This window comes from Nuphar pumila, chromosome 7 (assembly GCF_984573655.1).
Source record: "Nuphar pumila chromosome 7, dmNupPumi1.hap1.1, whole genome shotgun sequence".
Taxonomy (NCBI): Eukaryota; Viridiplantae; Streptophyta; class Magnoliopsida; order Nymphaeales; family Nymphaeaceae; genus Nuphar; species Nuphar pumila.
Genome location: NC_143255.1, coordinates 72,457,005 through 72,483,536, shown reverse-complemented (window position 1 = coordinate 72,483,536; position 26,532 = coordinate 72,457,005). Strand labels below are relative to the sequence as shown.

Genomic DNA, 26,532 nt, shown 5'->3' with positions numbered 1-26,532 from the left:
AGTTTTATCAAAATAGTAGTTACTTGGTTTTATTGCTTTTCGTTAGTTTATAAGTTTATATATTTTTTATTTTTTATTTTCGTGTAGTTCTTCTTCTTCCCCAAGGTGGGCGGCAGCCATTAGAGCTCTCCTTGAGCTCTTGGTCGATTTTTAGAAAGTCTTAATGGTCATTAGTTGAGTTAGGAAGGTGTCTAGGTTCAATGTATTAGGTCTTTCTTTTCTAGCCGTTTTTAGAGGTTAACTAAGTAGGTTTTGATAATTAGGTTAGCATTAACTCCTAGGAAATCGATTTTCCATTTAATTTCTTTTATTCCCTAGGTAGAATTAAGTCTATTAGTTTAGAAAGTAGCATCCATTAAAGTTGGCGATTTTTGAGAAGAGAGGTAATTAAAGTAATTGAAAATTGGAAAGCTTTTGGAAAAAGGAGATTCTTCAAAAATCGTGTGAGGCATTTAAGGAAGATTTGAATTTTGAATGGGTATTAAAGAAGGAGTTACTCCTTAACTTTGGAAAGTGTTTTTGCAATTAAACCAAAATTCCAATCTAGGGTACACGATTTCCATAGAGCATTAAAAGCATTTTAATTCCATCTTGAAAAGCAAAAATCGTGGATTTCTAGATTGGCCTTTTCAGATTTCCAAAAAGGCATTAAAGGCAATTAAGGAGTGTAACTCCCTCTTTAAATGGGGCGATTTTTGAGAATCCAAAGCATTTCAAAGTTTGAACATTGGTAATTATTACATTCCTTTTCCAACCTCCTCCATTAAAATCGTGAACTTTGGATTAATTGTAGCTTAATTAGGAGGTTACTACTTTAGTCTAGACCTAACCTAGTCAAACCGAGCCTAGGTCGAGTCAACCCCTAGTCTACACCCCCTTTGAGCCTAGTCAAAACCTAGCCTAGCCCAAGTCAAAGCCTAAACCGCATTTAGGTCGAGTCTAAGACCAAAGCCCAACCTTAGTCAAGCTTAGTGGAGTCAACCCTAACCTAAGTTAGGTCAACCTAGTCTACCTAACCTATCTAAGTCAAACCTAGTTGATTCAACTTAGTTCAAGCCTACCTAAACCGAGTTCATCCTAGTCTTGCTAGACCTAAATCCAAAACCCAACCTTGGTCAAACCTAGTCAAAGACCTAACTCGGGTAAAAACTTAGTCTAAACCTAGTGAGTCAAACCGAGCTTACCTTAGCCCATTCGAGCCTAGTCGAACCTAAGTTGAGTCCAACTTAGTTGAGTCTAAGTCAACCCGAACCTAGTTGACTAAGTCTATCCTAAACCAAGTTCAAACCCTAGCCTAGCCTAAGTCCAAGTCAAGACCAATCCGAGATCGAGTCAACCTTAGCCAAACCCAACCCAACCTTAACTAAGGTCAAACCGAGTCCACCTAAGTCAACCGAACCTAGTTGATTAAGGTAACTCAAAACCGAATCCAATTAGTGAGTCAACCTTAGCTCGAACCTATCTCTTTCAACCTAGTCAAATCGAGCCTATCTAATCCCATCCGAGTGCATCCAAACCCAAACTGAACCTACTCAAGTCGAAACCGATCCTAGTCGAGTCAACCAAGTGAAACCTACCCTTAGCCTTCGTTCTTTAGTTAAGTAAGTCATTTCTTATTATTTCTTTTGATTTTTATATTAATTAGTTTATTTATCTAATTTAGTTTTAGTGTAGAAGTGTGTGTACGTATAGCGTATTTATTTAGTATGTATGAAATGTGTTTCATTGTGGTTTGAATGATAGTTAGATATTAGTTAACTTAGTAGTTAGATTGTATTTTATTATTGAGCATAGTTGCATTTCCATTGTTAGTTAACTTCGTTCTAGTCATAAATTGCTTGTAGTGTTTTGTTCGTCGTGCATTTAGTGTTTTCCTAATATTCATCTGCATATACACTGTTATACAGTGTCATTTAGATTGCATTAGGTGTAGATTACATTTGATAGGGGGTAAATAGGTTCATAAAGTGAATAGTGCACTCAAATAAAAACCAGATTTTTGCCCTGTCGCAACAGAATTATTTTCTGAGCAAACATTCTGTGTTTTCCAAATTTTTTTCTTCTATTCACTTTATTAACGTGTTATTTAACTGCAGACCAAATTTCAGTTCATTCGGAGTTGATTTGGTCTGATTTTTAAGCGTTTTGTGAAAACCGCTTTTTCTGGATTTTAAATTACAGGACTGACGATATCCTGATTTTTCCCAGATTTGAAACGCTTATATCTGGAGTTCCAGATACTGTTTTTCAATTCTGTAAAAACTGTCAATTTGTTTAATCTGTCAGTTGAAGAACAGAACAAATTTTGGGAAAATCGGACCTCGTTTGCTTTGTCAAACAGTGGTTTTCCGATAACCTGTCAGATTGCTAGTTTACACTAGTTAGGGGCAGTTTCGTAATTTTCTTAATTTCGGCATTTTAGGTTTGTTTTCAGTAGTTTCTGTATTTTAGAAGTTGAATAATCATCATACAGCATTAGTAGAAGTAATTTGGTTAATTTTAGAATTAATTTAGTATTTTATTTAATTTTTGTTTGATAAGTAGCATTTGTTTATTATTTTCGTAGAATTAGATATAGTTTTAGTTGTTGTTTGCATAATTAAAATAGAAAACTAACTTTGTACTTTTCTGCATTTTTAGGTTGAAAAGCATATTTAGTTTCCAAGGTTATTATACAAGTGAGAAGATTCTCTAAGTGGCGAAAAGACAAAAATACCCTTGGTGTGGAGCAGAAGACTGAATGCTTGTTTAGTGTTCTTTTAGTGCTTAATTGTAGTTGTATTCACTTTATAATTGTAGATTGCCATTTGATATTAATAAATTAAATTTTCTAGAATTGTAGTTATTAATTCCTGTTCCCTGAGGATCGACCCGTACTTACCACTTTGTGGAAAGTCGGTTTTTATATTTTTGGTTGACGATTTTCCAAAGTTTTATTGAAAATAATTGTTTTAAAAAAAGAGCATTCCAAAATATCAACCAAATTTTGGCGCCGTTGCCGGGGAACGGCGAATTAATTACTTTATTTCTTAGAGTTTAATTTATTATTATTTTGTTTTAGTTAGTTAATTAGTTGTTTTCTTTTTAGTTAGTAGGATTAGTAAGTGAATATAGGATTAATATAGTTAGTAAATATAGGATTCACATATTGTTCTTTTTAGGATTCACCTAATTATCATTCTGCAAGGAGCAATTAGACAGGTGGATTTTAGAAAAACATAGTTTGTGATTTCCTGTATTTATTTGTTTTAGCATTTTAGAATAGTTTACTTTGTTATTTAATTATTTAGTATAGAATTCTGACATAGCTATATAGCATATTTGTTTGTTTTTAGTTACTGTTATTTGCTTATTTACATTTTAGTATCTGTGCTAGTTTAATTTTTTTTTAGGTCGTTTGCTTACATCTGGTCTTAGTACCAGTGTATGCAGGGTCGACGAGGTCTAGGAACCCCATTACACCCATTTGTTGACAACCCAGAGAGAATTTTACATTCTCATCGAAGTTCGGCAACAATGGCTGACATGGATCCTCCACCTCCACCCCCAGTTCTTTCACGCCCTCTGCGGGAATACTTCATTCCCACAGACTATGTTCAGGCATCCTGCATTCGGAGACCCGATGTAGGAGCACCACATTATGAGATTAAGGCCAGCATTATTCAAATGCTTCCATCCTTTTATGGCCTTAGTCATGAGGATCCCTACCGACACTTAGATGAATTCCTCGAAATCTGTTCTACTGTTAAGATACAGAATTTCGATGATGATGCGTTGAGGTTGACTCTATTCCCTTTTTCATTGAAGGACAAAGCCAAGTATTGGCTAAAGTCCTTAGATTCTGTAGAAATAGAGTCCTGGGATCAGTTGCAACAGGAGTTTCTTCGGAAATACTTTCCCATTGGTCGCACGAACCAATATCGTAGAGCCATCACTAGCTTTTCAGAGCTAGATGGTGAGCGCTTTCATGAGACCTGGGAGAGAATGAAGGATCTCCTCAGGAAATGCCCCCATCATTAGGTGCCGAAATGGCAACTGGTGCAGAGTTTCTATGATGGATTGTCTGACAAGAATCGTCAGATGATCGACTCTTCATGCGGTGGGACATTCATGCTGAAGAGCGAGGACGAAGCATGGAGGCTATTTGATACATTGGCCGAGAATTCACTCCACCATGCTTCGAGCTCTCATTCTGATAGAGCCACACCCAGCATTCAGAAGAAAGCTGGCGTTCTTGAGATTGGTCCATCTACGGCACTACAGTGTAAAGTAGACATGATTGCTCAGAAGCTGGACCAGCTTCTCTCAGGACCATCCACTACACAGCAGGTGTGTACTCTTTGTGCCAGTCCGGCACACGAGATCACTGAGTGCCCTTCAGCAGCTCAGTACCCTGAATTTGTTCAAGAACAAGTTCAGGCAGCTCAGGGTTACGTCAGACCGCCAAATAACCCATTTTCATCGACATATAATCCGGGTTGGCGTAACCATCCCAATTTTTCATGGAAGAATCCACAGTCTTCTATACAGATGCCTTCTTCCTCTCAGCCAGTTCGGCAGCCATCTTTTACTCAGCCATTTCAAAGACCGAACTATGCTCAGTCTTCTTCTTCTTCAGTTCCTTCCCCGATTCAGCAGGAGTCTGCCCCACAGACATCTTTTGAGGAGAGACTTCTCCAGGCATTCCAAGAGGTGAAAACCTCTAATCAGAACGCCTTCGAGAAGTGTAGCCATATTTTGAGCTCACATACGCAGTCCATTGCGAAGTTAGAGTCGCAAATGGGACAGTTAGCTGAGGCTATTAGTAGGAGACCCGAGGGTACATTGCCGAGTCAGGCTGTCATGAACCCGAAGGGTAAGGACTAGATGACTGGAGGCCTATTTCATACTGAGACACAGCAGCAGGCTAAATCAGTTATGGCCTTGAGGAGTGGACGTGAGTATCACGTTGAGAGTAGAGAGAAGATAGAGGAGCCAGAGACCATTGTTTCACCTACGTCGGCTCACTCATCATCTCCATCCCCATCATCACCTTCATCATCTTTATCCTCAGAGAAGAAGAAGGATAGGAGTGAGCCTTCTCGCAAAGAGGAGGAGCCAGCAGAGTATATTCCCCCACCACCCTATCCCAAAGCATTAGAGTCTTCTGGTTATAGAGGGAAGCAAGGTGCGAAGATCCAGGACATGCTTGATATCTTCAAGCATGTACAGATCAACCTACCTTTGCTCGATGCTATTCAGCAGGTGCCGGCTTATGCCAAATTTCTGAAGGAGCTATGTACGCAAAAGAGGAAATCCAGAGAGCGAGTTCCTAACAGGGTCCATCTGACTGAGCAGGTGAGTTCAGTACTTCAGCATCAGACACCACCAAAGCTCAAGGACCCTGGAGCCCCTATCATTGCTTGTACTATAGGGAACATCCGGATAGAACGCGCATTGCTCGATCTTGGAGCAAGCGTGAACATTCTGCCCGGATATTTCTTTGATTCTTTCGGGTTAGGGGAGATGAGATCGACTCCGATTACACTTCAACTGGCAGATCGTTCCGTCAAGGTACCGAGAGGTGTCTTGGAGGACGTACTAGTTAAAGTAGATGACTTTTATTTTCCAGTCGATTTCATTATCCTTGATATGGAAGGAGTAGACAGCCAGCACCAGACTCCGATTATTTTAGGCAGACCATTCTTGGCGACTGCCAATGCGTGCATCAATTGTAGAACTGGAGCCATGGATCTCTCATTTGGCAATAGGAAGGTAAAGCTGAATATTTTCAATGCCGCGATGGGACCAGCAGGAGACATGGACTGCTTTCATGTAGACATTGCACAGGAGTTAGTGGAGGAGCAGCCCGAGTTGTACATTACTGAGGATTCTTTAGATTTGTACCATATAGAGAAGAATAGCGGTTTAGATTGTGTAGATGTGTCTAGAGTGTCGTCGGAGAGACCACCTTGGGGAGCAGTCAGGGAACCTCTTCCACCACTTGCGGAGACCCCCGCCAAATCGTCGATCGAGTCGCCTCCGAAACTTGAGTTGAAACCCTTACCGGATTCACTCAAGTATGCATACCTCGGAGATGATGAGACTCTGCCTGTGATCATCTCGTCCTTGCTCACTGAGGAACAGGAACAGAGATTGCTGACTATTCTTCGAGAGCACAAGGCAGCGATTGGATGGGGAGTAGCGGATCTAAAGGGGATTGATCCTTCATTCTGCATGCATAGGATCCATTGTAATGAGGAAATCAAGCCATTTAGGGATATGCAGAGAAGGCTAAATCCCAACATGAAGGAAGTGGTGAAGAAAGAGGTGCTGAAGTGGTTGGATGCTGGAATCATTTACCCTATTTCTGATAGTCAGTGGGTCAGTCCGATTCAAGTTGTGCCGAAGAAGTCAGGACTCACTGTGGTTGAGAATGAGAAGGGTGAGAGAATTCCGATGAGGACCACTACAGGATGGCGAGTCTGCATCGATTATAGGAAGTTGAATGTGGCAACTAGGAAAGATCATTTCCCATTGTCATTCATTGATCAGATCTTAGAGCGACTCGCAGGACAGAGCTACTACTGCTTTCTAGACGGATATTCAGGATACAATCAGGTAGTTGTCCATCCTGACGACCAAGAGAAGACCACGTTTACATGTCCTTATGGCACCTTCGCATTTAGACGTATGCCTTTTGGGCTCTGTAATGCCCCGACTACTTTTCAGAGGTGCATGCTTGCTATCTTCTCGGACATGATTGATGATGTGATGGAAGTTTTTATGGACGACTTTTCAGTGTATGGCTCTTCTTTTGAAGATTGCCTCCATAAACTTGCTCGAGTACTGAGTAGGTGTGTGGAGACCAATCTCGTCCTGAGTTGGGAAAAGAGCCATTTTATGGTCCAGGAGGGGATTGTGCTAGGACACATTGTGTCCAAGCGTGGTATTGAGGTTGACAGAGCAAAGGTGGAATCCATTTCTCGTTTGACTCCACCCACCTCTGTGAGGCAGATTCGATCATTTTTAGGGCATGCGGGATTTTACAGGCAGTTCATAAAAGATTTCAGCAAAATTTCTCGACCGCTTTGCACGTTATTGGAGAAAGACCAACCCTTTGTTTTCGGTGAGGATTGTATGAAGGCCTTTGAGATTCTCAAAGAGGCCTTGATTACTGCACCTATTTTGAGACCTCCAGATTGGACTCTTCCATTTGAGATTATGTGCGATGCATCTGATTATGCTATGGGGGCCATTTTAGGACAACGCATTGATAGGAAGCCCTATGTGATCTACTATGCGAGTAGAAATCTGTCTGATGCCCAGATGAATTATACTACGACAGAGAAAGAACTACTTGCGGTAGTTTTCGCATTGGATAAATTTAGGTCCTATTTACTCGGTTCGAAGGTGGTTGTTTATTCTGACCATTCTGCATTGAAATATTTGTTGAATAAGAAAGACACCAAACCGAGATTGATTCGTTGGGTCCTACTACTACAGGAGTTTGATCTCGAGATTCGAGATAAGAAAGAAAGCGAGAATGTAGTAGCAGACCATCTTTCCAGACTGATCGTGGAGACCACGCAGGATCAGAGACCGATCAGTGATTCTTTCCCCGACGAGCAGATCATGTCAGTCAATACATCGCAGTTACCCTGGTTTGCAGATATTGTGAACTATCTGGTTTCGAGACAAATACCTGAGCATTGGAACAAGAATGAGCGTGAGAGATTCCTATCTCAGGTGAGGCACTATTATTGGGATGAACCGGAGTTGTTCAAATACTGTGCAGATCAGATCATTAGGAGATGCGTTCCGGAGGAGGAATACGAGTCCATTTTGAATTTTTCCCATTCGTTAGCCTGTGGAGGGCATTTTAGTAGTAGGAAGACGGCTGCAAAGGTTTTGCAGTCAGGATTTTATTGGCCCACACTCCACAAAGACGCTCATGAGTTCTGTAGGCGATGCCTGCGATGTCAGCAGATTGGAAACATGTCCAAGAGGGACATGATGCCCTTGCTGCCGATTTTGATAGTCGAAATTTTTGATGTTTGGGGCATTGATTTCATGGGACCATTTCCGCCCTCATTCGGAAATTTATATATTCTGGTGGCGGTTGATTATGTGTCCAAGTGGGTCGAGGCTGTGGCAACCAAGACCAATGATCACAGAGTAGTGCTTAAGTTCATTAAGCACAACATTTTCAGTCGTTTTGGAGTGCCACGTGCAATGATTAGCGATGGTGGTAAGCATTTTAGGAATGTTCAGATAGATTCTCTGCTGAGAAGATATTCTGTCAATCATAGATTCACCACTCCATATCATCCGCAGACTAGTGGACAGGTTGAAGTGTCCAATAGGGAGATTAAGCGAATTTTAGAAAAGACAGTTCGTCCGGACCGCAAGGATTGGTCCCAGCGCTTAGATGATGCACTTTGGGCATATAGAACTGCATTCAAGACTCCCATTGGCATGTCTCCGTATCGCCTTGTATTCGGGAAAGCATGCCATCTTCCTGTCGAGCTAGAGCATAGAGCGTACTGGGCTATAAAGAAATTGAATTTTGACCTCACCCAGGCTGGCAAAGAGAGAGCACTGCAGCTCTCAGAATTAGAGGAACTCAGGAATGATGCATATGAGAATGCCAAATTATACAAAGCTCGCACTAAAGCATTTCATGATAAGTATATTGTCAGAAAAGTGTTTGAGCCAGATCAGAAAGTGTGGCTATACAATTCTCGTTTACATTTATTCCCAGGGAAGTTAAGATCGAGATGGACAGGTCCATACATTGTAAAAGAAGTATTTCCCCATGGAGCAGTGACATTATTCGATCCTATGACCCAAGGTACATTCAAAGTAAATGGGCAAAGACTGAAGCCATTCATTTCAGATGCTTTACAGGATGGTGAGTGTGAGATAGTGCATCTCACGAAGGCATGAAGATTCGACCAGAGGGATGTATTATATGTACATTATTTATTTTTCATTTCAGAGTTTTTATTTATTTAGTATTTCATTTCACATGTGCTAATTTGTGTTTTGATGTATGCAGGATGAACTTAACAATTAGTGTATCAATTACCAGGTACAGAGAAGAGTTTTCAAAGAATTCAAGAATCAGAGGAAAATCAACTTCAAAAGCTCAGAGCAAATCAGGTTGTATCTATCCTTTCTCCCATATTTTTGTTAGTGTCTTTTAGCGTGCATTTGCATTACATTTTTATTCATTTTGTATGCCACTAGAGACAGTGTCATTCAAGCATGGGGGGGTGGTTTAGATGCATGCACACAAAAATACACAAAATTTTTTTGTATGACTGGTAATCAAAGTAGGCATTTAAGAACAAAGTGTAGCATATATGATTGTTTTTGGCATAATCTAACAGTTTAAAAATTTTTAAGCCCCATAAATTTTTTTTTTTTCTCTGAACTGAATCAAATGTAGTAGTTGTTTATGAGATAATTCAAAGAAAAGATAGTATTTGATTGTTAGAAAATTTTGAATCACTTTTGTATAAGTATGCACAGTATGTTTTGAGGAAGAAATAAGCAATGGAAAGATGTGTTTGAAAAATGAGTTTAAAAGAATAGAGCTACGTTTAGTTGTTGATGTCTTCGTGAATCCTAGTAGTGGAACTCAGACATGAGATGAAGTGTTTGAGTGTCTTAACGAAAAGGATAACGAAGGAGATCATCTTCTTGTCTAAGTCTATATTTGTGGCCTTTGTAGTTCGAGTAAGTAGAATCTGAAGGGTGTTTTACACCTGGTGCCCCAAAGCCAACTGACTTGGGAGCCACCGGTTCGAAAGCTTGTTACATGGACTGCATAGAAAGCCTAAGAGATAGAGACATTGCACATGACAAGAGGAAGACTATACGTAAACTATTAGAATAGAAGGTCTAGTGACTCGAGCAATTAAGTCCGAGGGATACTCTGTATCTAGTGCCCTAAGGTCGGCCGACTTGGGAGTCACTGACCCAAAGCTCGCTACACGGGTCACGAAAACTGACTATTCGAAATAGTGCTCATATGAGAAGAATGCGCAAGAGATCAAAAGTTGAAAATGAAAGAAAAAGAATGTGCTGAATGAGAAAATTTTCATTGCTTAAGTATATATGTGCATTACTGTGCAGAAAATATACAAGTGAGAATAAATGAGTAAAACATGAGAATACTTGACTTTCGGAGAAAAATCATGAACTAGCTACAATATTAGAAAAGTGAAGGAAAAGAATTTTTACTGTGGAGGCATGAGATTTTTAAACTTGTTTTGAGAATGTCAATTACATGAAATATTTGTTACAACTGCATTCTTAAGAGCCTAATATTTTTGAAAGATCATCCTTGCATTTTATTGATGTTTGTGGGTAGCATCGCTGCAAACCCTCACGAGACCTTACTCGTCCACTAGTGTAAGCTAGGGGTTTAAAGGGCTTGTTGCATACGCTAAATGCAACCGTGATTCCTACGAAAGTGAGGTAGTATTATGCATTCATGCTTAGCATTTCTTGTCTTCAGTGCATATCATGATTAGGGTTTGTTAAGGGACTAACAAACATTCAAGCATGGGGGTATTTGATGATGCATGAAATGCACATCATGTAAACAAGTTTTTCATGCGTTTTGTATCAAGTTTAAGGTTTTAAACCCATGTTTAGATGTGTTTTGATAGTAAGGGGATATGGTTCGAATTTCAGAAAAATCGGAGTTAAAATGAGAGAGTTATGGTTATTTCAGTGTTTGGGCAAGGATTTCGAGGTGGATCGGATCCATATCCGACCCAATTAGGTCAATTGGACCTTGGATCAACTCTTAGAAAGCCCAAAACCCAACCCACACACCTATCCATACCCATTTCAAAAAGTTTTTCTAAAACCCCCCCAGAAAGTGGCGCCTAACAATATTTTATTTTTCAACACTCTTTCTGAAAAATGTCAAAACTATAAATAGTTTTTTTTCAAGAACCCTAGGCGTCTTTGGCTGTGTTTGGACGCCCCCTACAGTGACTCTACAGCAGCAGCTCCTTCCTCTCCATCTTTCCCAAGTGTTGGCCATTGAAGATCGACCTATGCTTGATTTTCAAGCATATTTTCAAGCTTTCTTTGGTTTCTTTTCCTTTCTTTCTTATTCCTTGCTGTCTTTTCACCATTTTTCTGTACTTTTGCAGGTGTAGCAGAGGTGGAGACCATTAACCTTGGGCGGGAGTGCGCAACACAACACCAAGGTGAGCCGGCCCTACCTCCATCCGGCTTTCTACACCCTCCGATCGCGAATCGGCTCACATTCCATCATCGGTGGATCTCCAACGTGTAGCAGCTGCAATAGGTGCCGTTTTTGGTGAAGTACAACATCCTTGAACTGTAGAAGACGTCTACATCCAGCCACGGTCCGCTCTTCTTCACCCCCCCGGTCGTCGGATCTTCCAAAAGGTAGGTCTTCTTCTTCCTTCTCTTCTAGATAAAACCGATTTGTGTGTGTGGTTTTTGTTTTGTTATTTTCTGTATGTTTCTTGTTTTTCTTTTTATTTCAACCTTAGAATAGCATGCGTGCACAGACCAGCACGTTAGATTAGGTTTTCTTTCATTGGTTGTGTATTCGATTTGTGTTTTTCCATCGTTTTTGTCTAAAACGTGCAAATCGGCAAGAGGCTTTTCTAGTCGATTTGGGTTTTTGATTCCAGCGTGTTATAGGTGTTTTCTTTTTAGAAAATCTCAGACACAAATTTCATTTTGATTCATCTTAGTCGTTAGGTTTGTTTGTGTGTTGTTTTTGCTTGAAAAGAAGAAAAATCGGCTAGACTTTTTCTAGCCGATTCTTGATTTCTACAAAAATATTTTTCTGTTTTGCTATTTTTGTTTTGTCCAGCTTGTGTCTTGTATTGTGTTGCTGAAAATCTCATTCGGAAATTTCATTTTAGTTTATTCTAAGTCGTGGGTTGTGCGTGTGTTTCGTTTTGATTTTATTTTTGAAAAAAGAAAAAAAAATCGGCTAGGGATATTCTAGCCGATCTTTATATTTTTGTTAAAAGGGGGTTTAGAGTGGTAAGTTGTGTTGCTTGCTGTGTGTTTAGTGTGTTAACAGTAGCATAAATTGGTGTTAGTCGTTCCATTGTTTTAGGATTGATTTACTTAATTGTTTTAATCATTTTTCGTTTTGGTGTTTGAGTGTATTATTGAAAATTATAAAAATCAAGTTTTCTTTATTTTTTTTTTGATTTTAAGTCCAGCATAGTGATGTTATTGTTAGCCTTTGTGTAATTAGGAGTCATTTTTAGTATTTTCTAACTTAGTTTTATCAAAATAGTAGTTACTTGGTTTTATTGCTTTTCGTTAGTTTATAAGTTTATATATTTTTTATTTTTTATTTTCGTGTAGTTCTTCTTCTTCCCCAAGGTGGGCGGCAGCCATTAGAGCTCTCCTTGAGCTCTTGGTCGATTTTTAGAAAGTCTTAATGGTCATTAGTTGAGTTAGGAAGGTGTCTAGGTTCAATGTATTAGGTCTTTCTTTTCTAGCCGTTTTTAGAGGTTAACTAAGTAGGTTTTGATAATTAGGTTAGCATTAACTCCTAGGAAATCGATTTTCCATTTAAGTTCTTTTATTCCCTAGGTAGAATTAAGTCTATTAGTTTAGAAAGTAGCATCCATTAAAGTTGGCGATTTTTGAGAAGAGAGGTAATTAAAGTAATTGAAAATTGGAAAGCTTTTGGAAAAAGGAGATTCTTCAAAAATCGTGTGAGGCATTTAAGGAAGATTTGAATTTTGAATGGGTATTAAAGAAGGAGTTACTCCTTAACTTTGGAAAGTGTTTTTGCAATTAAACCAAAATTCCAATCTAGGGTACACGATTTCCATAGAGCATTAAAAGCATTTTAATTCCATCTTGAAAAGCAAAAATCGTGGATTTCTAGATTGGCCTTTTCAGATTTCCAAAAAGGCATTAAAGGCAATTAAGGAGTGTAACTCCCTCTTTAAATGGGGCGATTTTTGAGAATCCAAAGCATTTCAAAGTTTGAACATTGGTAATTATTACATTCCTTTTCCAACCTCCTCCATTAAAATCATGAACTTTGGATTAATTGTAGCTTAATTAGGAGGTTACTACTTTAGTCTAGACCTAACCTAGTCAAACCGAGCCTAGGTCGAGTCAACCCCTAGTCTACACCCCCTTTGAGCCTAGTCAAAACCTAGCCTAGCCCAAGTCAAAGCCTAAACCGCATTTAGGTCGAGTCTAAGACCAAAGCCCAACCTTAGTCAAGCTTAGTGGAGTCAACCCTAACCTAAGTTAGGTCAACCTAGTTTACCTAACCTATCTAAGTCAAACCTAGTTGATTCAACTTAGTTCAAGCCTACCTAAACCGAGTTCATCCTAGTCTTGCTAGACCTAAATCCAAAACCCAACCTTGGTCAAACCTAGTCAAAGACCTAACTCGGGTAAAAACTTAGTCTAAACCTAGTGAGTCAAACCGAGCTTACCTTAGCCCATTCGAGCCTAGTCGAACCTAAGTTGAGTCCAACTTAGTTGAGTCTAAGTCAACCCGAACCTAGTTGACTAAGTCTATCCTAAACCAAGTTCAAACCCTAGCCTAGCCTAAGTCCAAGTCAAGACCAATCCGAGATCGAGTCAACCTTAGCCAAACCCAACCCAACCTTAACTAAGGTCAAACCGAGTCCACCTAAGTCAACCGAACCTAGTTGATTAAGGTAACTCAAAACCGAATCCAATTAGTGAGTCAACCTTAGCTCGAACCTATCTCTTTCAACCTAGTCAAATCGAGCCTATCTAATCCCATCCGAGTGCATCCAAACCCAAACTGAACCTACTCAAGTCGAAACCGATCCTAGTCGAGTCAACCAAGTGAAACCTACCCTTAGCCTTCGTTCTTTAGTTAAGTAAGTCATTTCTTATTATTTCTTTTGATTTCTATATTAATTAGTTTATTTATCTAATTTAGTTTTAGTGTAGAAGTGTGTGTACGTATAGCGTATTTATTTAGTATGTATGAAATGTGTTTCATTGTGGTTTGAATGATAGTTAGATATTAGTTAACTTAGTAGTTAGATTGTATTTTATTATTGAGCATAGTTGCATTTCCATTGTTAGTTAACTTCGTTCTAGTCATAAATTGCTTGTAGTGTTTTGTTCGTCGTGCATTTAGTGTTTTCCTAATATTCATCTGCATATACACTGTTATACAGTGTCATTTAGATTGCATTAGGTGTAGATTACATTTGATAGGGGGTAAATAGGTTCATAAAGTGAATAGTGCACTCAAATAAAAACCAGATTTTTGCCCTGTCGCAACAGAATTATTTTCTGAGCAAAAATTCTGTGTTTTCCAAATTTTTTTCTTCTATTCACTTTATTAACGTGTTATTTAACTGCAGACCAAATTTCAGTTCATTCGGAGTTGATTTGGTCTGATTTTTAAGCGTTTTGTGAAAACCGCTTTTTCTGGATTTTAAATTACAGGACTGACGATATCCTGATTTTTCCCAGATTTGAAACGCTTATATCTGGAGTTCCAGATACTGTTTTTCAATTCTGTAAAAACTGTCAATTTGTTTAATCTGTCAGTTGCAGAACAGAATAAATTTCGGGAAAATCGGACCTCGTTTGCCTTCTCAAACAGTGGTTTTCCGATAACCTGTCAGATTGCTAGTTTACACTAGTTAGGGGCAGTTTCGTAATTTTCTTAATTTCGGCATTTTAGGTTTGTTTTCAGTAGTTTCTGTATTTTAGAAGTTGCATAATCATCATACAGCATTAGTAGAAGTAATTTGGTTAATTTTAGAATTAATTTAGTATTTTATTTAATTTTTGTTTGATAAGTAGCATTTGTTTATTATTTTCGTAGAATTAGATATAGTTTTAGTTGTTGTTTGCATAATTAAAATAGAAAACTAACTTTGTACTTTTCTGCATTTTTAGGTTGAAAAGCATATTTAGTTTCCAAGGTTATTATACAAGTGAGAAGATTCTCTAAGTGGCGAAAAGACAAAAATACCCTTGGTGTGGAGCAGAAGACTGAATGCTTGTTTAGTGTTCTTTTAGTGCTTAATTGTAGTTGTATTCACTTTATAATTGTAGATTGCCATTTGATATTAATAAATTAAATTTTCTAGAATTGTAGTTATTAATTCCTGTTCCCTGAGGATCGACCCGTACTTACCACTTTGTGGAAAGTCGGTTTTTATATTTTTGGTTGACGATTTTCCAAAGTTTTATTGAAAATAATTGTTTTAAAAAAAGAGCATTCCAAAATATCAACCAAGATGCACTATCTCACACTCACCATCCTGCAGGGCATCTGAAATAAAGGGCTTCAATCTTTGCCCATTCACCTTGAATGTACCTTGGGTCATAGGATCGAATAATGTTACTGCTCCATGGGGAAATACTTCTTTCACAATGTAAGGACCTGTCCATCTCGATCGTAACTTCCCTGGGAATAAATGCAAACGAGAATTGTATAGCCACACTTTCTGATCTGGCTCAAACACTTTCCTGACAATATGCTTATCATGAAATACTTTCGTGCGAGCTTTGTATAATTTGGCATTCTCATACGCATCATTCCTGAGTTCCTCTAATTCTGAGAGCTGCAACGCTCTCTCTTTGCCAGCCTGGGTAAGGTCAAAATTCAATTTCTTGATAGCCCAGTACGCTCTATGCTCTAGCTCGACAGGAAGATGGCATGCTTTCCCGAATACAAGGCGAGACAGGGACATGCCAATGGGAGTCTTGAATGCAGTTCTATATGCCCAAAGTGCATCATCTAAGAGCTGGGACCAATCCTTGCGATCCGGGCGAACTGTCTTTTCTAAAATTCGCTTAATCTCCCTATTGGACACTTCAACCTGTCCACTAGTCTGCGGATGATATGGAGTGGTGAATCTATGATTGACAGAATATCTTCTCAGCAGAGAAGCTATCTGTACATTCCTAAAATGCTTGCCACCATCGCTAATCATCGCACGTGGCACACCAAAACGACTGAAAATATTGTGCTTAATGAACTTAAGCACTACTCTGTGATCATTGGTCTTGGTTGCCACAGCCTCGACCCACTTGGACACATAATCAACCGCCACCAGAATGTATAAATTTCCGAATGAAGGCGGAAATGGTCCCATGAAATCAATGCCCCAAACATCAAAAATCTCGACTATCAAAATCGGAAGCAAGGGCATCATGTCCCTCTTGGACATGTTTCCAATCTGCTGACATCGCAGGCATCGCCTACAGAACTCATGCGCATCCCTGTGGAGTGTGGGCTAATAAAATCCTGACTGCAAAGCCTTTGCAGCCGTCTTCCTACTGCTAAAATGCCCTCCACAGGCTAATGAATGGGAAAAATTCAGAATGGACTGGTACTCCTCCTCCAGAACACATCTCCTAATGATCTGGTCTGCACAGTATTTGAACAACTCTGGTTCATCCCAATAATAGTGCCTCACCTGAGATAGGAATCTCTCACGCTCATTCTTGTTCCAATGCTCAGGTATCTGCCTCGAAACCAAATAGTTCACAATATCTGCAAACCAAGGTAACTGCGGTGTACTGACTGACATGATCTGCTCGTCGGGAAAAGAATCACTGATCGGCCTCTGATCCTGCGTGGTCTCTACGATCAGTCTGGAAAGATGGTCTGCTACTACATTCTCGCTTCCCTTCTTATCTCGAATCTCGAGATCAAACTCCTGTAGTAGTAGGACCCAACGAATCAATCTTGGTTTGGTGTCTTTCTTATTCAACAAATATTTCAATGCAGCATGGTCAGAATAGACAACCACCTTCGAACCGAGTAAATAGGATCTGAATTTATCCAATGCAAAAACTACTGCAAGTAGCTCCTTCTCTGTCGTAGTATAATTCATTTGAGCATCAGACAGAGTTCTACTCGCATAGTAGATCACATAGGGCTTCCTATCAATGTGTTGTCCTAAAATGGCCCCCATAGCATAATCAGACGCATCGCACATAATTTCAAATGGGAGATTCCAATCTGGAGGTCTCAAAATGGGCGCAGTAATCAAGGCCTCTTTGAGAATCTCAAAGGCCTTCATACAATCCACACCGAAAACAAAGGGCTGGTCTTTCTCCAGTAACGTACATAGCGGTCGAGAGATTTTACTGAAATCTTTTATGAACTGCCTATAAAAACCCGCATGCCCTAAAAATGATCGAATCTGCCTCACAGAGGTGGGTGGAGTCAAACGGGAAATGGATTCCACCTTCGCTCTGTCAACCTCAATGCCACGCTTGGACACAATGTGTTCGAGCACAATCCCCTCCTGGACCATAAAATGGCTCTTTTCCCAACTCAAAATGAGATTTGTCTCTGCACACCTACTCAGTACTCGAGTAAGTTTTTGGAGGCAATCTTCAAAAGAAGAGCCATACACTGAAAAGTCGTCCATAAAAACTTCCATCACATCATCAATCATGTCCAAGAAGATAGCAAGCATGCACCTCTGAAAAGTGGCCGGGGCATTACAGAGCCCAAACGGCATACGTGTAAACGCGAAGGTGCCATAAGGACATGTAAACGTGGTCTTCTCCTGGTCGTCAGGATGGACAGCTACCTGATTGTATCCTGAATATCCATATAGAAAGCAATAGTAGCTCTGCTCTGCGAGTCTCTTTAAGATCTGATCAATGAATGGCAATGGGAAATGATCTTTCCTAGTTGCCACATTCAGCTTCCTATAATCGATGCAGACTCGCCATCCTGTGGTGGTTCTCATCGGAATTCTCTCACCCTTCTCGTTCTCAACCACAGTGAGTCCTGACTTTTTCACCACAACCTGAATCGGGCTGACCCACTGGCTATCAAAAATAGGGTAAATGATTCCGGCATCCAACCACTTCACCACCTCTTTCTTCACCACTTCCTTCATGTTGGGATTTAGCCTTCTCTGCATATCCCTAAATGGCTTGACTTCCTCATCACAATGGATTCTATGCATGCAGAATGAAGGATCAATCCCCTTCAGATCAGCAACTCCCCAGCCAATCGCTGCCTTGTGCTCTCGAAGAATAGTCAGCAGTCTCTGCTCCTGCTCCTCAGTGAGTAGGGATGAGATGATCACAGGCAGAGTCTTATCATCTTCGAGATAAGCATACTTGAGTGAATCTGGTAAGGGCTTCAGCTCAAGTTTCGGAGGTGACTCGATCGACGATTTGGCGGGGGTCTCCGCAAGTGGTGGAAGAGGCTCCCTGACATCTCCCCAAGGTGGTCTCTTTGACGACACTCTAGACACATCTACACTATCTACACTACTATTCTTCTCTATATGGTATAGATCTAAAGAATCCTCAGTAATATACAACTCGGGCTGCTCTTCCACTAACTCATGAGCAATATCTACATGAAAGCAGTCCATGTCTCCTGCTGGTCCCATCGCGGCATTAAAAATATTCAGCTTTACCTTCCTATTGCCGAATGAGAGATCCATGGCTCCGGTCCTACAGTTGATGCACGCATTGGCCGTCGCCAAGAATGGTCTGCCTAAAATAATCGGAGTCTGGTGTTGGCTATCTATTCCTTCCATATCAAGAATAATGAAATCGACTGGAAAATAAAAGTCATCCACCTTAACTAGCACGTCCTCCAAGACCACTACAAAAAAATAGTTGATTAGCGACGGAATTTAGCGACGGAGTTATATCGTCGCTACTTAGCGACGGATTAACGAGAGACATGAATCCGTCGCTATATTTGGAGAATTTTACGAAACTAGCGACAGATTATATTCCCTCGCAAAATCCGTCGCTATGTAGCGACGGATTGTGCGAGAGAATATTTTGTCGCAATAAATACGGCAGTTAGCGACGGAATTGCGATGACTAAAATTCCATCGCAAAATAGCGACGGCCTAGGCGACGGAATATTTTCTGTCGCCTTTTTCATTTTTTGAATTACGATGGCTTAGCGACGGAATTAATCCGTCGCTAAGCTGTCGCTAAATGTCGCATTACCCCTAATCCCAGCCCTCTTTTTCCTTTCTCCTTTCGTTGCTCCCGCCCGCCGCCCTCTCCCTCCTGCCGCCCTATACATCCCATCGACCTCTCTGCCGGCCCCCACCGTTCGCCGGAAGTCGATCTCCGTCAACCTTCCGCTGCCGCCGCCGCTGCCCGGAGCAACCGCAGGTATTTCACCGTTAAATGGATTGGGGTCGACCCCCTGCGTTTTTCGGCAGGGGGTCGACTCCGCCAGACGGTCGACCCCGGTAGGGGGTCGACCCCCTGCCGTGTACGGCCGGGGGTCAACCCTGGTAGGGGGTCGACCCCCTGCCGTGTCTGGCTGGGGGGGGGGGGGGGGTCGACCCCCCGCCATGTCCGGCCGGGGGTCGACCCCCCGCCGTGTCCGGCAGGGGGTCAACCCCTTTTGATGTCCGGCAGGGGGTCAACCCCCTGCCTTGTCCGGCAGGGGGTCAACCCCCTGCCGTGTCCGGTCGGGGTCGACCCCCTGCCGTGTCCGGCCAGGGGTCAACCCCCTGCCGTGTCTGGCAGGGGGTCAACTCCTTTTGATGTCCGGCAGGGGGTCGACCCCCTGCCGTGTCCGGCCGGGGGTCAACCCCCTGCCTTGTCCGGGGGTCAATAAAGTGTTTCAAAATGGTGCATTCTCTCTGAAATGTTTTAACAATTTGCCAAAATCCTCTTATTCTCGACTTTTTAAAGATATTTTTGTTCTGCAATTAAATATAGTATGATTATCGTAAATTATTTTTGTGAACATTACACAAAATATGTAAACCTTCTTTAATTAAGCACTCTTGACGTATGCTCGAAAATATGGTATGACCTTCCCAAATAGTTTTTTGCATCACCCAAAATGTGTTAACATATACTCCAAAACGTATGTCCACCAATATGGTATGATCGTCGTAAATCATTTTTGTGAATGTCGTTCAAAATGTGAACCTTTTTTAAATAAACACTTATGAGGTACGACTGTAAATATGGTAAGATTGTCGCAAATCATGTTTGTGAATGTCATCAAAAATCTGCAAACCTCTTTTAACTATATTTCTCATAGTATGTATGCAAATATGATATGATTGTCGCAAATCATTTTTGCAAATTGCACCTAAAATATGTGAATCTCTTTTAACTAGTTTTTTCAACGTACGTTCGCAAATATAATACGACATTCGCAAATCATGTTTATGAATGTTTTCAAAATCTATGAACCTCCTGTAACTAAATAGTTACCTTTATAAATCATTTGTTTAGAGTGAGATACCATTTTTTTTCATGGTATTTGATTCACCTCCTGTAACTAAATAGTTACCTTTATAAATCATTTGTTTAGAGTCAGTTTTTTTTCATGGTGACTTCATTTTAAAACATCATTTTTTTTGTGCAGATTTCTCAACGGAACTCGCTTGTGCCCCGCCACCCATGGTAAGTAAGTGACAAAAACAATGCAAATCGGGTAAATACCCGTGGTGAGTAAGTGATGCAAGCGCATCACATGTTATTTAATTTATTGAATGTAACACTTTATTGTTCACACACTCACTTAGTTGTTGATATCTAGGACTGCTTTGTTGGAGTTCGGAGATCATGCTGAGCATGATTTTAATGTATGAATATGGAAGTGTTCTTATTTTTGGAGTACGGAGTCCATGCTAGGCATGGTAGTAGTTAGTTGGATATTGAAGTGTGTTTGCTGCAGGTACATGTTTAAGATTTGTTTGATATGAATTATTTTGATGTATTGCAATGTTTGATGTGATTGTATCCATGCTTACATGTAGTTACTTTCAATTTGATTATGTCTACCATGTGAAATTGTATATTGAAAGCATGCTTCAAATGAATGTATCGTGTCATGAATAGTTTGCACATGAAAATATTAAGTTATCATTGCATGTATCATAATTCTTGTGATTGTATGACATCATATATTGCATGATAAATTTGATATTTTCTTCATCATAGCATTCTGATGGTTCTCTTTTAACTGGTTAGGATACTATTCGCAACATCATACGAAAAAATGACTGCAAACCGTGAATGGATGTACCGTAGGATAGTGGACAATGAGTTATCGCATGAATATATGGATGGTGTTGACAGTTTTATTGAATTTGCAACGGCAAGTGTCAGTACAGTAGATCCCACAGGTCGGATTAGGTGTCCCTACAAGATTTGTAAGAATAATCGATTTGTAGAACCTCATGGCGTTAGACATCACCTATACAGGAAGGGTTTTGTGAGTGATTATCAAAACTGGACATTTCATGGAGAAGAATTTAGAAACGATTTTGATGCACGGGTGAATGTGGTTCTACAAATCGAATCGGGTAAATATCAGATGGATATGTCTCTAACATTGCTCGGGCTGTGAAGATTAACGATGGACAGTTATATGGGTTGAAGAGCCATGATTGTCATATCTTTATGCAACGATTGATACCCCTAGCATTCCATGATATGTTAGACAAACCTATATGGGGGGTATTGTCTGAGTTGAGCGGATTTTTCAGAACATTGTGCGCATCGGAGGTCGTTGTATCAGATGTAAAGAATCTCGAGGACTCTGTCATCACCACTGTTTGTCTGTTAGAAAAAATATTTCTGCCAACATTTTTCGATGTTATGGAACATTTGATCATACATCTGCCATATGAACTAAGGGTTGGTGGCCCTGTGCAATATCGATGGATGTACCCATTTAAAAGGTATATATTTTTTTATATTTGTCTCTTTAATGACAGATATTTAAAATTTGAAATGTATATTCTTGTCAGATGCATGTTCGACCTAAAAAAAAGGTTCATAATAAAGCAAGAGTAGAAGGCTCTATTTGTAAGGCGTACACTTTAGAAGAGATTTCAAATTTCTCATCTATGTACTTCGAACCTCATATTCCAACACGTTACACATGCCCGCCCCGTAACGATGATGGAGAACAAGTAACTGTAGCTGACAAGCTGTCGATATTTCAATCACTTGGGCATGCATTTGGTAGTTGCCGATCAAGGCTATTGACAGATCGAGAGCAAGATGCAGCACACATCTATATTCTTTTTAATTGCTCAGCGATCGACCCATACATCGAGTAAGTATATGTATATGCAACTCAATTATAAATCCTTTTATGTTCTATATGTGGATACATGGCTCGGTAATATAAGTATTTGTGGTTTGCAGATGATTTGATCTGGAGTTGCAAAGCGAAGTTTCACATCTCACTGATGCAGAAGTACAAAAAGAACGTGAAACTAAGTTTGTGGAGTGGTTGAAACAGTTGGTAAAGAAGCTAACATAAATTTTGTACTTATAAACAACACTAAGTTACTTAATTGATTGTGATCACAATCATTGTTTATGTCTGTGCGTAGGTTCGCCATGGTGATGTTAAAGATCAAGAAATATGTGATTTAGAAAATGGTCCAACCAAAGTTGTGCAATGCTACAACGGGTATATCGTAAATGGTTATCGATTCCATACAAAAGACTACGGTATAAACAAATCAACGATAAATAGTGGTGTGTGTGTCAAGGGTAGTAGCTACGGTGAAAATGAACATGATTACTACGGTGTTATAGAGGAAATAATGGAGTTGACTTACTTAGGCATGAATAACAGGGTTACGATATTCAAGTGTCATTGGTTTGATCCAATTGCAACAAGACTCGACAAAGCTTCAGGCATTGTGGAAGTGAATCATAAATCCAGGTTTTGAACATATGAACCATTCATATTAGCCTCGCAAGCTCAACAAGTTTATTATACTTCATATCCGAGTACAAAAAAGTCAGATAGAAATGAATGGTGGGCAGTTTACAAGGTGAAATCCAAACTATACCCCGAGTATGATCACTTACAGGAAGATGAGTTAGCTAAAGACAGTGATTACTATCAATCAGATGATGTCTATGACTTCGCTTATGGTCACGATGTTGCGCATGATATGCATGTCATATCTCCATTGGCCGATGAAACATTCATAGAGGAATGTGATCCAAATGATGTACCAAGTAGATGGGCAAACAATGAAGAAGAAGAACAAGAAGAAGAAGAAAAAGAAGAAGAAAAAGAAGAAGAACAAGAAGAAGAAGAAGAAAGTCAAACTAGTGACGAGGAAGAATTCCCAAACTAGTGAGCAAAATCTTATACTACAAACCTCTATTTAAATGCATTGTAATACTTGATGTGAGTTGTATTTCAATACTTGGTGTGAATGATTAAAATTTTTATTTGAATGTATTGTAATACTTGATACGAATGATTCGAATGCATTGTAATACTTGATGTGAATGATTTCAATTATCTGAATGTATTATAATTTATGAAACGAATGATTTGAATTAGTGCAATACTTGATGTGAATGATTTGAATTATTTGAATGCATTGCAATGCTTGATGTGAATGACTTGAATGCATTGTAATACTTGATGTGAATTATTTGAATGTATTGTATGACATATGTTATTTGTTAGAATATGGTTCGTGGAGGTTATAGTGGTCGCTCATCCAGTAGTAGCCAGGCTCAGCCTTCATCTTCACGGGCTCCTGTGATAGGTATATCATATAACTAATTGGATGCTTGATTAGTTCAAATGCGCATTCTGAGAATTTCTAATGTATTTTTTTACAGATGATGTTGCGCCTGTACACGACCCACCTACACCAGTTGATCACACAAGTCAACAGCCAACACAGGAAACAAGGTCTTCTCAGGCTGACACAAGAAGACTCATTCGAATAGTGTATATCGATAATCGACCATAAGTATTTTGTTTTCAATTATTGCATATCTTTTAAATATTTTATATTGATATTTACTGTGTAACAATTCATGTGCAGCACGAGGTTTGAGCCACAAGAAGTAGTACGAGAGATTAGGAATTTACTTCTTCAACATCTACCAGGACCAGTTGCTCAATGGAAAGAGTACCCAAAGGAGGTGTTAGACAGATTGTGGTCCTCATTCATGGTATATAGTTGTTCCTCATAGTTAATGTGTTTCATAGTTAATTTATTTAATCAATGTCTACAGAATGACTGGAAATATTTATAGGCTTCGAATCGCTTCGCAACTACGGTGGAAGAAAATGATGAAAGGAAGGTGTGGCAGAAGGTGGCTGCCAATCAATTTGCAGACATGCTGCACACTATGAAGACTGCAGCAAAAAAAGCATCTGGCGTAGTAGATGATCCATTACTGTGGAAGGGCCATGGTCCTATTACTATCAGGAGAGATTACTGGGATGAAATGTGCGATAAGTGGGCGGGAGATGCATTTAGAAATCGCTCTGCGAAGGCTGCACAAAATCAATCGAAGATGCCTGAAGCCCATCTACACACAGGTGGATCTAAGACATTTGGGAGCCACTTAAATAAAATGGTAACTCATCAATATATAATATTAATTTTATAAGTATTGTTGCAAACTTGTGTACTAAATCTTTTGTCATTTAACTTCGCAGGAAGCAGAAAAAGGAGGCAGTGTACCATATAAAGATGTGTTTATAGAAACACATAAACGGAAGACCACGGGAGTCTTTGTATCAGAGAAGGCGAGAACGACAACGGTATGTATTAATTCTATTAATAATCATTGCAATATATATGCAAGTTATCATAATGTTATCATTAATTATTAATGAATACTTTAAACATTATTTTGTAGGAGGCATATGAGCAACAGATGGTAGAGCGATATGGCGATGACGCTACTCAACATCCATCATTTGATCCTACAGCATGGGTGACTGCAGCAGGTGAACCCAAAAAAGGTCGCGTGTTCGGGTTTGGGAGTAATATGAACACTTCACCGGTTATTGGTTCTTCCAGTTACGGCTCACCGACTTCTTGCGCCGACATAAGCTCCAAGCAGCCGACTATTCTTTCCAGTGATGATGTACGCGAGATCATTAATGAATCACTGAATAACTACTTCCAATACACCGTCGCCCCCTTTCTCCGAAATGAGATCAAGGCCGCTGTTGAGGATAGGGGATCTTCGATTCCAGGTCCCTCTCAGGTATAATCACATATTCAGTTTTTTGTCTGCCTTAGAACACATATGAGCATAATCGAATCACATATATAACTGTTTGTCTGCCTAAAAACACATATGAGCATGTTATAATCACATATTCAGTTTTTTGACTGCCTTACAGCACATATGAGCATGCTATAATAACATATAGAGTTTTTTTATTGCATTAGAGCACATATGAGCATGCTATAATCACATATAAAGTTTTTTTGACTGCCTAAGAACACATATGAGCATGATAGAATCACATATAAAGTTTTTTTGACTGTATTAGAACACATATGAGGATGCTAGAATCATATATATAGTTTTTTGACTGCCTAAGAACACATATGAGCATATTATAATCACATATTCAGTTTTTTTGACTGCCTTAGCACACATATGAGCATGCTATAATAACATATATAGTTTTTTTACTGCCTTAGAACACATATGAACATGCTATATATCATTTATGATAGAATCACATATAAATTTTTTTGCTTTGCCTGCCTTAGAGCAAATATGAGCATGCTATAATCACATATTCAATTTTTTGACTGCCTTAGCACACATACGAGCATGATCGAATCACATATATAGTTTTTTCCCTGCCTTAAAGCACATATGAGCATGGTAGAATCACATATAGAGTTTTTCTAGATGCCTTAGAACACATATGAACAAGCTATAATCACATATTCAATTTTTTGACTGCCTTAGCACACATACGAGCATGATCGAATCACATATATAGTTTTTTGCCTGCCTTAAAGCACATCTGAGCATGGTAGAATCACATATAGAGTTTTTCTAGATGCCTTAGAACACATATGAACATGCTATAATCACATATTCAATTTTTTGACTGCCTTAGCACACATATGAGCATGATAGAATCACATATATATATATATATATATATATATATATATATATATATATATATATATATATATATATATATATATATATATATATATATAACTTTTTGTCTGCCTTAGAGCACATATGAGCATGATAGAATCACATATAAAGTTTTTTTTACTGCATTAGAACACATATGAGCATGCTATAATCACATATTCAATTTTTTGACTGCCTAAGAACGCATATGAGCATGTTATAATCACATATTCAGTTTTTTGACTGCCTTAGAGCACATATGAGCATGCTATAATAACATATAGAGTTTTTTTATTGCATTAGAGCACATATGAGCATGCTATAATCACATATAAAGTTTTTTTGCCTGCCTAAGAACACATATGAGCATGATAGAATCACATATAAAGTTTTTTTGACTGCATTAGAACACATATGAGCATGCTATAATCACATATTCAGTTTTTTAACTGCCTAAGAACACATATGAGCATATTATAATCACATATTCAGTTTTTTGACTGCCTTAGCACACATATGAGCATGCTATAATAACATATAGAGTTTTTTTACTGCCTTAGAACACATATGAACATGTTATATATCATTTATGATAAAATCACGTATAAAATTTTTTGCTTTGCCTGCCTTAGA

At 39.2% G+C, this 26,532-nt stretch overlaps 1 non-coding gene across 1 annotated transcript; it reads right to left on the bottom strand.

Moving 5' to 3' along the window:
- Positions 1-3,919: 3,919 nt before the first annotated feature.
- LOC149832387 (small nucleolar RNA R71) lies at positions 3,920-4,022 on the bottom strand. Its single transcript, XR_016433435.1, has one exon. It is a non-coding gene; the product is annotated as a small nucleolar RNA R71 (small nucleolar RNA).
- Between the last annotated feature and the right edge of the window lie 22,510 nt (positions 4,023-26,532).